This window comes from Anarhichas minor, unplaced genomic scaffold (assembly GCF_050575085.1).
Source record: "Anarhichas minor isolate MPS153535 unplaced genomic scaffold, ASM5057508v1 ptg000086l, whole genome shotgun sequence".
NCBI classification, from domain to species: Eukaryota; Metazoa; Chordata; class Actinopteri; order Perciformes; family Anarhichadidae; genus Anarhichas; species Anarhichas minor.
The window spans coordinates 1,517,706-1,532,151 of NW_027466532.1; positions in this window are offsets into that span (position 1 = coordinate 1,517,706).

Below are 14,446 nucleotides of genomic sequence, written 5' to 3' on the forward strand. Positions count from 1 at the left end.
TGAAGGAGTAGAACCATCTCAAGGAGGATCAGAAGAAATGGACAGCATGTGAGTGAAATATGAGTGTCACAGCAAAGGGTCTGAACACTTATGACCATGTGATATTTCAGTTTTTCTTTTTTAATAAATTTGCAAAAATTTCTACATTTCAATTTTTTTCTGTCAAGATGGGGTGCTGAGTGTACATTAATGAGAAATAAAATGAACTTTTTTGATTTTAGCAAATGGCTGCAATGAAACAAAGAGTGAAAAATTTAAAGGGGTCTGAATACTTTCCGTACCCACTGTATGTCATGTATTTACTTTTTATTTTTATGTAATTTCAGAACTAAACATGCCTACATGGAAGCGTGAGCATGTGTTGATCATGAGGCAATAAATGATGGCAATTGAAAAATAAAGAGACATTTGGTTTATTGTTATTAAACAGCCTTCAGTGGACCTTGCCTCAGTTACCACCCAGTCATAGCACCACCTGTGCTTCCCATGTTTACCTTCATTACTATATCATCACTGCACCATCATCATCGACTAGAGTCATTATACTGTAGCACGTGTGGCAAAATAGCACACGTAAAAGTGTTGTCTCTGTTGCAAGTATTGAACGAAGTTTCATTTAAACAGCAACATTAATCGACAGGATGTAATATTAATTTTTTATTAGTATTTTGAAGTATAATCAAAATGTCCCAACAGCTCTGGTGGAGCTGGACTCATCCTGAGGACGGCTGCTGTCTGCCAGATGTTTTTACGGTCAGGTCACTACCGTTAGATCATCAGCTATCATGTTGTCCTCTCAGGAGATTTGAATAGGCCTCTTTAATGAAGTTTACGAGGCTGGGCCGCAGAGCGCCTCTTTCAATGTGGAGACATATCGATCTGCTGCTGTGTGATGACGACAATTATTTAATAAACTAAAAGGAAAGGATACTAGATACAAAAAAACGGCGTGAAGATCATCGTTTGAACAAAAACAAAACCTCCAGCGGTCAAGAAAAGTTTTTCACAAGCATCACTCGACATTTTCGTCTAAATTAAGGCTCCTACTGAGAACTTCTTACATCCTGACATCGACTAAAGACTCACAAAGAGCTTTTAAAGCGACACAACTAACTTCCATCATGGAAAATGTGAGATTTTAACTCTTTGAAAGTCTACGGTGTTTTCTGTGTTTTACCTTCGAGGCTGCCTCAAAATGGCGGCCTCAAGCTACTGATGATAATAATTTCATATTTTTATGTATAAAGTAATTCATATCACAAATGTATATCACCCAGCTCCCATACCACAGTGGTATTGTGAACTTAAGAGTAGCCATGAGTACAACTCTGAAGTACTTGAATTTCCTCCCAGCAGATATGTGACATATTTGTTGGAATGCTGTTAAGCATTCCAACTATTGTTATCCTGTTTCTCTTTATTGTTGGAATGCTGTTAAGCATTCCAACTATTGTTATCCTGTTTCTCTTTATTGTTGGAATGCTGTTAAGCATTCCAACTATTGTTATCCTGTTTCTTTATTGTTGGAATGCTGTTAAGCATTCCAACTATTGTTATCCTGTTTCTTTATTGTTGGAATGCTGTTAAGCATTCCAACTATTGTTATCCTGTTTCTTTATTGTTGGAATGTTGTTATCCTGTTTCTTTATTCTTCCTTATTTTATTTTTTTTATAATTATATTTCTTCCGTACGCTTTTTGAAACTCTTCTGCTCCTTCATATTTTAAGCTACAGAAACTGTTCAACTATCAAAATGTTCAGCTCTTTCAGCAGAGGGGTGCTATGACTTTTCATATTTCTAACCTTTAAACTTTATGAATTATTAAGCTTTTTGCAATTTTTTTTTTGAATGGGTTTCTATGGAGAAAATGTTCAAATCCTCTTCAACTTTCAAATCCTTCTACTTCCTCATACTTTCAGCTACAGACACCATTTTAACTTTCAAATGTTGAGAAAACCCTGATCTATTGCTGCATTATTCAGCTTTTTGATATCTTTTATACTTTTTGAACTGCAGCAGTTTAACTTTTATGATTTTTTCAGCCCTTTTCTGCTTTTATAATGGGTGTGTATTGCGCAGCTTAGAGTGCGTGATGTCACCGCTAGAGTGAAGAGCAGCTTGAGATTCTTGTGAAAAAAACATTTGTCTTTTGCCACTGTGTCCACAATCTTCACTCTTCATGCATAATTTCTGGATGTAGAAGTAGCTAATCTTGTCCTTGTCGTAGACAAATGACTGTGGAATCCCACAGATTTACACATTTGGCACAGAAGCCTGTAATTGAGAGGAAAACCAACTTTCTGCTCCATAGAGACCAATGTTAAATTTTGCTTCAAAAACATCTTCCACAGAACACGGGACCCCATTTCTAAATCGCCAGTTCAGCCACATTTTTTACACTACAGACACAATTTTTACAGGATCTGTTCTTCAACTCATCCTTCCTCTCATTTATTAATAGCGGAGCAATAGGAGCTACGGTTATGGGAGTTTTGAGGATTTGTTTGAGAGGTGTTTCCCTGTTTAATTTCCATGAAAAGGCTGCAAGGACACAGGTGTTTCTGATGAAGCTCATTAGTGATGTTGATAAACACACAGACTCACAGACACACACACACTCCTCTCTCTCTATCTCTCTGTGTGTGTGTCTCTCTCTCTGTGTCTCTCTCTCATACAGTCATTCAGGTTCTTAGAGATCTTTAGAGGATCCCCCCCCCCCCACACACACACCCCATTTTAAAATAAAAGCCCCACAGAATGAATTCTAACTGAAATGCTTATGATGAAGCCTGACATTTAATAACCTGTTTGTGTTTATCTAACATCATGAGTCCATCTCTTCCCCCCCCCCCCCCACACCCCATTTCAAAATAAAAGCCCCACAGAGTGAAATATAACTGAAATGCTTGTGATGAAGCCTGTCATTTAATAACCTCTGTTTATGTGTCAAACATTATGATTATGTCTCCTCTCCCCCCCACCCAGCCCCAACCCTTTCAAAATAAAAGCCCCATGGATTAACTGTATGTAAACATTAAGCTCAAAATGAGACTTTTTCAAATACTGCCATTACTATTACTACTACTACTACTGTTATATTATATACTACGACCACTACTACAGCTATTACTACTACTACTTCTACTACTTCTTCTAAATACTAATACTTCTACTACCAATGATACTTCTACTACAACTACAACTTCTACTACTACTATTACAAATATCACTACTGCTACTACTTATTATAATGCTACTAATACTTCTACTACTAATAATACTTCTACTACAACTACAACTTCTATTACTACTAATACTACAAATATCACTACTGCTGACATTTTTTAAGCCACAGAAACCGTTCGAATATCAAAATGTTCAGCTCTTTCAGGAGAGGGGTGCTTTGACTTTTCATAATTGTAATCTTTTAAATTTTTGAAATATTAAGCTATTTGCAATTTTCTTTTGAATGGGATCTCTATGGAGAAAATCTTCAAATCCTGTTAAACTTCTTCAACTTTCAAAGCCTTCTTCTTCTCATACTTTCAGCTACATATGACTTCATATTTGTAATCTTTCAACTTTTTGAATTATTAAGCTTTTAGCAATTTTTTTTAAATTGGATATCTATTTTCAGCAATGTTTTTGAGATTCATTTCAGCTTTCAGCATTCCAACGCATTTTCAGCAGGAAATGCATTTTCTAGTTCTTCTTTATTTTATTTTTATTTTTATAATTATATTTCTTCCGTACGCTTTTTGAAACTCTTCTGCTCCTTCATATTTTAAGCTACAGAAACCGTTCAACTATCAAAATGTTCAGCTCTTTCAGCAGAGGGGTGCTATGACTTTTCATATTTCTAACCTTTAAACTTTATGAATTATTAAGCTTTTTGCAATTTTTTTTTTGAATGGGTTTCTATGGAGAAAATGTTCAAATCCTCTTCAACTTTCAAATCCTTCTACTTCCTCATACTTTCAGCTACAGACACCATTTCAACTTTAAAATGTTGAGAAAACCCTGATCTATTGCTGCATTATTCAGCTTTTTGATATCTTTTATACTTTTTGAACTGCAGCAGTTTAACTTTTATGATTTTTTCAGCCCTTTTCTGCTTTTATAATGGGTGTGTATTGCGCAGCTTAGAGCGCGTGATGTCACCGCTAGAGTGAAGAGCAGCTTGAGATTCTTGTGAAAAAAAGATTTGTCTTTTGCCACTGTGTCCACAATCTTCACTCTTCATGCATAATTTCTGGATGTAGAAGTAGCTAATCTTGTCCTTGTCGTAGACAAATGACTGTGGAATCCCACAGATTTACACATTTGACACAGAAGCCAGTAATTGAGAGGAAAACCAACTTTCTGCTCCATAGAGACCAATGTTAAATTTTGCTTCAAAAACATCTTCCACAGAACACGGTACCCCATTTCTAAATCGCCAGTTCAGCCACATTTTTTACACTACAGACACAATTTTTACAGGATCTGTTCTTCAACTCATCCTTCCTCTCATTTATTAATATCGGAGCAATAGGAGCTACGGTTATGGGAGTTTTGAGGATTTGTTTGAGAGGTGTTTCCCTGTTTAATCTCCATGAAAAGGCTGCAAGGACACAGGTGTTTCTGATTAAGCTCATTAGTGATGTTGATAAACACACAGACTCACAGACACACGCACTCCTCTCTCTCTCTCTCTCTCTCTCTCTCTGTATGTCTCTCTCTCATACAGTCATTCAGGTTCTTAGAGATCTTTAGAGGATCCCCCCCCCCCACACACACACCCCATTTCAAAATAAAAGCCCCACAGAGTGAAATATAACTGAAATGTTTGATGAAGCCTGTCATTTAATAACCTCTGTTTATGTGTCAAACATTATGATTATGTCTCCTCTCCCCACCCAGCCCCACCCTTTCAAAATAAAAGCCCCATGGATTAACTGTATGTAAACATTAAGCTCAAAATTAGACTTTTTCAAATACTGCCATTACTATTACTACTACTACTACTGTTATAGTATATACTACGACCACTACTACAGCTATTACTTATACTACTTCTTCTAAATACTAATACTTCTACTACTAATGATACTTCTACTACAACTACAACTTCTACTACTACTATTACAAATATCACTACTGCTACTACTTATTATAATGCTACTAATACTTCTACTACTAATAATACTTCTACTACAACTACAACTTCTAGTACTACTACTACAAATATCACTACTGCTGACATTTTTTAAGCCACAGAAACCGTTCGAATATCAAAATGTTCAGCTCTTTCAGGAGAGGGGTGATATGACTTTTCATATTTGTAATCTTTTAACTTTTTGAAATATTAAGCTATTTGCAATTTTCTTTTGAATGGGATCTCTATGGAGAAAATCTTCAAATCCTGTTAAACTTCTTCAACTTTCAAAGCCTTCTTCTTCTCATACTTTCAGCTACATATGACTTCATATTTGTAATCTTTCAACTTTTTGAATTATTGAGCTTTTTGCAATTTTTTTTAAATTGGATATCTATTTTCAGCAATGTTTTTGAGATTCATTTCAGCTTTCAGCATTCCAACGCATTTTCAGCAGGAAATGCATTTTCTAGTTCTTCCTTATATTATTATATTTCTTCCGTACACTTTTTGAAACTCTTCTGCTCCTTCATATTTTAAGCTACAGAAACCGTTCAACTATCAAAATGTTCAGCTCTTTCAGCAGAGGGGTGCTATGACTTTTCATATTTCTAACCTTTAAACTTCATGAATTATTAAGCTTTTTGCAATTTTTTTTTTGAATGGGTTTCTATGGAGAAAATGTTCAAATCCTCTTCAACTTTCAAATCCTTCTACTTCCTCATACTTTCAGCTACAGACACCATTTAAACTTTAAAATGTTGAGAAAACCCTGATCTATTGCTGCATTATTCAGCTTTTTGATATCTTTTATACTTTTTGAACTGCAGCAGTTTAACTTTTATGATTTTTTCAGCCCTTTTCTGCTTTTATAATGGGTGTGTATTGCGCAGCTTAGAGTGCGTGATGTCACCGCTAGAGTGAAGAGCAGCTTGAGATTCTTGTGAAAAAAAGATTTGTCTTTTGCCACTGTGTCCACAATCTTCACTCTTCATGCATAATTTCTGGATGTAGAAGTAGCTAATCTTGTCCTTGTCGTAGACAAATGACTGTGGAATCCCACAGATTTACACATTTGACACAGAAGCCTGTAATTGAGAGGAAAACCAACGTTCTGCTCCATAGAGACCAATGTTAAATTTTGCTTCAAAAACATCTTCCACAGAACACGGTACCCCATTTCTAAATCGCCAGTTCAGCCACATTTTTTACACTACAGACACAATTTGTACAGGATCTGTTCTTCAACTCATCCTTCCTCTCATTTATTAATATCAGAGCAATAGGAGCTACGGTTATGGGAGTTTTGAGGATTTGTTTGAGAGGTGTTTCCCTGTTTAATCTCCATGAAAAGGCTGCAAGGACACAGGTGTTTCTGATTAAGCTCATTAGTGATGTTGATAAACACACAGACTCACAGACACACACGCACTCCTCTCTCTCTCTCTGTGTCTCTCTCTCTCTCTGTGTCTCTCATACAGTCATTCAGGTCTTAGAGCTTTTTTACAGGACCCCCCCCCCCCCCACACACACACACACACCATTTTAAAATAAAAGCCACACACACATGATTTAGAGATATACGTGATGCAGCTCAGCCAATCAAATATGGGTATTCTGATAAGTTTCCTGATTCGAGTGACATTTACACACACCGCGACACAAGAGGGAGAGACGAGGAAAGACATGGCAGAGCAGGACAATAGTCATGTAAGCTGTAAATGATAAAACATAGGATAATCTCCAAATGAGAAAGATTGCCAGAGAGATCAGAGCCTCACTCACTCACACACCCTCTCTCTCTCTCTCTCTCTCTCTCTCTCTCTCTCTCTCTCTCTCTCTCTCTCTCATACAGTCATTCAGGTCTTAGAGATTTTAAGAGGACTCCCCCCCCCCCCCCCCCACAGACACACACCCCATTTTAAAGTAAAGGCCCCACAAAATTAATTCTAACTTAAATGCTTGTGATGAAGCCTGTCATTTAATAACCTGTTTATGTTTATCTAACATTATGATTATGTCTCCTCCCCCCCCCCGCCCACACCCCATTTCAAAATAAAAGCCCCACAGAGTGAATTCTAACTGAAATGCTTGTGATGAAGCCTGTCATTTAATAACCTGTTTGTGTTAATCTAACAATATGAGTCCATCTCCTCTCCCCTTCTCCCCCCCACACCCCATTTCAAAATAAAAGCCCCACAGAGTGAAATATAACTGAAATGCTTGTGATGAAGCCTGTCATTTAATAACCTCTGTTTATGTGTCAAACATTATGATTATGTCTCCTCTCCCCCTCTCCCCCCCACCCAGCCCCACCCTTTCAAAATAAAAGCCCCATGGATTAACTGTATGTAAACATTAAGCTCAAAATTAGACTTTTTCAAATACTGCCATTACTATTACTACTACTGTTATATTATATACTACGACCACTACTACAGCTATTACTACTTCTACTTCTACTACTTCTTCTAAATACTAATACTTTTACTACTAATGATACTTCTACTACAACTACAACTTCTACGACTACTATTACAAATATCACTACTGCTACTACTTATTATAATGCTACTAATACTTCTACTACTAATAATACTTCCACTACAACTACAACTTCTAGTACTACTACTACAAATATCACAACTGCTGACATTTTTTAAGCCACAGAAACCATTCGAATATCAAAATGTTCAGCTCTTTCAGGAGAGGGGTGATATGACTTTTCATATTTGTAATCTTTAAATTCTTTGAATTATTAAGCTATTTGCAATTTTCTTTTGAATGGGATCTCTATGGAGAAAATCTTCAAATCCTGTTAAACTTCAACTTTCAAAGCCTTCTTCTTCTCATACTTTCAGCTACATATGACTTCATGTTTGTAATCTTTCAACTTTTTGAATTATTAAGCTTTTTGCAATTTTTTTTTAATTGGATAGCTATTTTCAGCAATGTTTTTGAGATTCACTTCAGCTTTCAGCATTCCAACGCATTTTCAGCAGGAAATGCATTTTCTAGTTCTTCTTTATTTTATTTTTATTTTTATTTTTATAATTATATTTCTTCCGTACGCTTTTTGAAACTCTTCTGCTCCTTCATATTTTAAGCTACAGAAACCGTTCAACTATCAAAATGTTCAGCTCTTTCAGCAGAGGGGTGCTATGACTTTTCATATTTCTAACCTTTAAACTTTATGAATTATTAAGCTTTTTGCAATTTTTTTTTTGAATGGGTTTCTATGGAGAAAATGTTCAAATCCTCTTCAACTTTCAAATCCTTCTACTTCCTCATACTTTCAGCTACAGACACCATTTCAACTTTCAAATGTTGAGAAAACCCTGATCTATTGCCGCATTATTCAGCTTTTTGATATCTTTTATACTTTTTGAACTGTCCCATTTTAACTTTTATGATTTTTTCAGTCCTTTTCTGACTTTATAATGGGTGTGTATTGCGCAGCTTAGAGTGCGTGATGTCACCGCTAGAGTGAAGAGCAGCTTGAGATTCTTGTGAAAAAAACATTTGTCTTTTGCCACTGTGTCCACAATCTTCACTCTTCATGCATCATTTCTAGATGTAGAAGTAGCTAATATTGTCCTTGTCGTAGACAAATGACTGTGGAATCCCACAGATTTACACATTTGGCACAGAAGCCTGTAATTGAGAGGAAAACCAACTTTCTGCTCCATAGAGACCAATGTTAAATTTTGCTTCAAAAACATCTTCCACAGAACACGGTACCCCATTTCTAAATCGCCAGTTCAGCCACATTTTTTACACTACAGACACAATTTTTACAGGATCTGTTCTTCAACTCATCCTTCCTCTCATTTATTAATATCGGAGCAATAGGAGCTACGGTTATGGGAGTTTTGAGGATTTGTTTGAGAGGTGTTTCCCTGTTTAATCTCCATGAAAAGGCTGCAAGGACACAGGTGTTTCTGATCAAGCTCATTAGTGATGTTGATAAACACACAGACTCACAGACACACGCACTCCTCTCTCTCTATCTATCTCTCTCTCTCTCTCTCTCTCTCTCTCTCTCTCTCTCTCTCTCTCTCTCTCTCTCTCATACAGTCATTCAGGTTCTTAGAGATCTTTAGAGGATCCCCCCCCCACACACACACCCCATTTTAAAATAAAAGCCCCACAGAATGAATTCTAACTGAAATGCTTATGATGAAGCCTGACATTTAATAACCTGTTTATGTTTATCTAACATTATGAGTCCATCTCCTCTCCCCTTCTCCCCCCCCCCACACCCCATTTCAAAATAAAAGCCCCACAGAATGAATTCTAACTGAAATGCTTGTGATGAAGCCTGACATTTAATAACCTGTTTATGTTTATCTAACATTATGAGTCCATCTCCTCTCCCCTTCTCCCCCCCCCCACACCCCATTTCAAAATAAAAGCCCCACAGAATGAATTCTAACTGAAATGCTTGTGATGAAGCCTGTCATTTAATAACCTCTGTTTATGTGTCAAACATTATGATTATGTCTCCTCTCCCCCCCACCCAGCCCCACCCTTTCAAAATAAAAGCCCCATGGATTAACTAAACATTAAGCTCAAAATTTGACTTTTTCAAATACTGCCATTACTAATACTACTACTACTACTGTTATATTATATACTACGACCACTACTACAGCTATTACTACTACTACTTCTTCTAAATACTAATACTTCTACTACTAATGATACTTCTACTACAACTACAACTTCTACGACTACTATTACAAATATCACTACTGCTACTACTTATTATAATGCTACTAATACTTCTACTACTAATAATACTTCTACTACAACTACAACTTCTAGTACTACTACTACAAATATCACTACTGCTGACATTTTTTAAGCCACAGAAACCATTCGAATATCAAAATGTTCAGCTCTTTCAGGAGAGGGGTGATATGACTTTTCATATTTGTAATCTTTAAATTCTTTGAATTATTAAGCTATTTGCAATTTTCTTTTGAATGGGATCTCTATGGAGAAAATCTTCAAATCCTGTTAAACTTCTTCAACTTTCAAAGCCTTCTTCTTCATACTTTCAGCTACATATGACTTCATATTTGTAATCTTTCAACTTTTTGAATTATTAAGCTTTTTGCAATTTTTTTTAAATTGGATATCTATTTTCAGCAATGTTTTTGAGATTCATTTCAGCTTTCAGCATTCCAACGCATTTTCAGCAGGAAATGCATTTTCTAGTTCTTCTTTATTTTATTTTTTTTATATTTCTTCCGTACGCTTTTTGAAACTCTTCTGCTCCTTCATATTTTAAGCTACAGAAACCGTTCAACTATCAAAATGTTCAGCTCTTTCAGCAGAGGGGTGCTATGACTTTTAATATTTCTAACCTTTAAACTTTATGAATTATTAAGCTTTTTGCAAATTTTTTTTTTAATGGGTTTCAATGGAGAAAATGTTCAAATCCTCTTCAACTTTCAAATCCTTCTACTTCCTCATACTTTCAGCTACAGACACCATTTCAACTTTCAAATGTTGAGAAAACCCTGATCTATTGCCGCATTATTCAGCTTTTTGATATCTTTTATACTTTTTGAACTGTCCCATTTTAACTTTTATGATTTTTTCAGCCCTTTTCTGCTTTTATAATGGGTGTGTATTGCGCAGCTTAGAGTGCGTGATGTCACCGCTAGAGTGAAGAGCAGCTTGAGATTCTTGTGAAAAAAAGATTTGTCTTTTGCCACTGTGTCCACAATCTTCACTCTTCATGCATCATTTCTGGATGTAGAAGTAGCTAATCTTGTCCTTGTCGTAGACAAATGACTGTGGAATCCCACAGATTTACACATTTGACACAGAAGCCTGTAATTGAGAGGAAAACCAACTTTCTGCTCCATAGAGACCAATGTTAAATTTAGCTTCAAAAACATCTTCCACAGAACACGGTACCCCCATTTCTAAATCGCCAGTTCAGCCACATTTTTTACACTACAGACACAATTTGTACAGGATCTGTTCTTCAACTCATCCTTCCTCTCATTTATTAATATCGGAGCAATAGGAGCTACGGTTATGGGAGTTTTGAGGATTTGTTTGAGCGGTGTTTCCCTGTTTAATCTCCATGAAAAGGCTGCAAGGACACAGGTGTTTCTGATTAAGCTCATTAGTGATGTTGATAAACACAGACTCACAGACACACACGCGCTCCTCTATCTCTCTCTCTCTCTGTGTCTCTCTCTCTCTCTGTGTGTCTCTCTCATACAGTCATTCAGGTTCTTAGAGATCTTTAGAGGATCCCCCCCCACACACACACCCCATTTTAAAATAAAAGCCCCACAGAGTGAAATATAACTGAAATGCTTGTGATGAAGCCTGTCATTTAATAACCTCTGTTTATGTGTCAAACATTATGATTATGTCTCCTCTCCCCCTCTCTCCCCCACCCAGCCCCACCCTTTCAAAATAAAAGCCTCATGGATTAACTATTTAAACATTAAGCTGAAAATTAGGCTTTTTTTGAAGTAATGAATGCTCTTACTAATACTGCGACAACTACTACTATTGCTGCTAATATTTCTAGTATTACTACTACTACTGCTACTACTACTACTTCTACTACAACTTTTGCTGTTGCTACGATTACTACTGCTATTACTGCTACCATCAATATTATTACTACCACTACTGCTATTACTACCACTACTACTATTACTTATACTACAACTGCTATTCATGCTACTACCAGTACTAATACTACTACAGCTATTAGTACGACTGCTACTAGTACTACTACTACTGCTATTACTGCTACTTCAAATACTGCCATTACTATTACTACTACTTATACTACTACTGTTATATTAAATACTACGACCACTACTACAGCTATTACTACTACTACCGATATTACTACTTCTTCTAAATACTAATACTTCTACTACTAATGATACTTCTACTACAACTACAACTTCTAGTACTACTAATACTACAAATATCACTACTGCTGACATTTTTTAAGCCACAGAAACCGTTCGAATATCAAAATGTTCAGCTCTTTCAGGAGAGGGGTGCTTTGACTTTTCATATTTGTAATCTTTTAACTTTTTGAAATATTAAGCTATTTGCAATTTTCTTTTGAATGGGATCTCTATGGAGAAAATCTTCAAATCCTGTTAAACTTCTTCAACTTTCAAAGCCTTCTTCTTCTCATACTTTCAGCTACATATGACTCCATATTTGTAATCTTTAAATTCTTTGAAATATTAAGCTATTTGCAATTTTCTTTTGAATGGGATCTCTATGGAGAAAATCTTCAAATCCTGTTAAACTTCTTCAACTTTCAAAGCCTTCTTCTCATACTTTCAGCTACATATGACTTCATATTTATAATCTTTCAACTTTTTGAATAATTAAGCTTTTTGCAATTTTTTTTTAATTGGATATCTATTTTCAGCAATGTTTTTGAGATTCATTTCAGCTTTCAGCATTCCAACGCATTTTCAGCAGGAAATGCATTTTCTAGTTAAACTTCTTATATTTCTTCCGCCCGTATTTTGCTACTTAACTCCTTCCACATTTTTTAAGCTACAGAAACCGTTCAAATATCAAAATGTTCAGCTCATTAAGGACACGTGTGCTATGACTTTTCATATTTCTAACCTTTAAACTTCATGAATTATTAAGCTTTTTGCAATTTTTTTTTGAATGGGTTTCTATGGAGAAAATGTTCAAATCCTCTTCAACTTTCAAATCCTTCTACTTCCTCATACTTTCAGCTACAGACACCATTTAAACTTTCAAATGTTGAGAAAACCCTGATCTATTGCCGCATTATTCAGCTTTTTGATATCTTTTATACTTTTTGAACTGTCCCATTTTAACTTTTATGATTTTTTCACTCCTTTTCTGACTTTATAATGGGTGTGTATTGCGCAGCTTAGAGTGCGTGATGTCACCGCTAGAGTGAAGAGCAGCTTGAGATTCTTGTGAAAAAAACATTTGTCTTTTGCCACTGTGTCCACAATCTTCACTCTTCATGCATCATTTCTGGATGTAGAAGTAGCTAATCTTGTCCTTGTCGTAGACAAATGACTGTGGAATCCCACAGATTTACACATTTGACACAGAAGCCTGTAATTGAGAGGAAACCCAACTTTCTGCTCCATAGAGACCAATGTTAAATTTTGCTTCAAAAACATCTTCCACAGAACACGGTACCCCATTTCTAAATCGCCAGTTCAGCCACATTTTTTACACTACAGACACAATTTTTTACAGGATCTGTTCTTCAACTCATCCTTCCTCTCATTTATTAATATCGGAGCAATAGGAGCTACGGTTATGGGAGTTTTGAGGATTTGTTTGAGAGGTGTTTCCCTGTTTAATCTCCATGAAAAGGCTGCAAGGACACAGGTGTTTCTGATTAAGCTCATTAGTGATGTTGATAAACACAGAGACTCACAGACACACACGCACTCCTCTCTCTCTCTCTCTCTCTCTCTCTCTCTCTCTCTCTCTCTCTCTCTCTCTCTCTCTCATACAGTCATTCAGGTTCTTAGAGATCTTAAGAGGATCCCCCCCCCCCCCCCCCCACACACACACCCCATTTTAAAATAAAAGCCCCACAGAATGAATTCTAACTGAAATGCTTATGATGAAGCCTGACATTTAATAACCTGCTTGTGTTTATCTAACATTATAAGTCCACCCCCCCCCCCCCCACACCCCATTTCAAAATAAAAGCCCCACAGAGTGAATTCTAACTGGAATGCTTGTGATGAAGCCTGTCATTTAATAACCACTGTATGTGTTTCATACTTTGATTCTGTCTCCTCCTCCTCTCTCCCCCACCCAGCCCCACCCTTTCAAAATGAAAGCCCTATGGATTAACTGTATTTAAACGTTAACTAGTACTTATTCTAATGCCAGTAATACTTCTACTACTAATAATACTTCTACTACAACTACAACTTCTAGTACTACTACAAATATCACTACTGTTGACATTTTTTAAGCCACAGAAACCGTTCGAAAATCAAAATATTCAGCTCTTTCAGGAGAGGGGTGATATGAATTTTCATATTTGTAATCATTAAATTCTTTGAAATATTAAGCTATTTGCAATTTTCTTTTGAATGGGATCTCTATGGAGAAAATCTTCAAATCCTGTTAAACTTCTTCAACTTTCAAAGCCTTCTTCTCATACTTTCAGCTACATATGACTTCATATTTGTAATCTTTCAACTTTTTGAATTATTAAGCTTTTTGCAATTTTTTTAAAATTGGATATCTATTTTCAGCAATGTTTTTGAGATTCATTTCAGCTT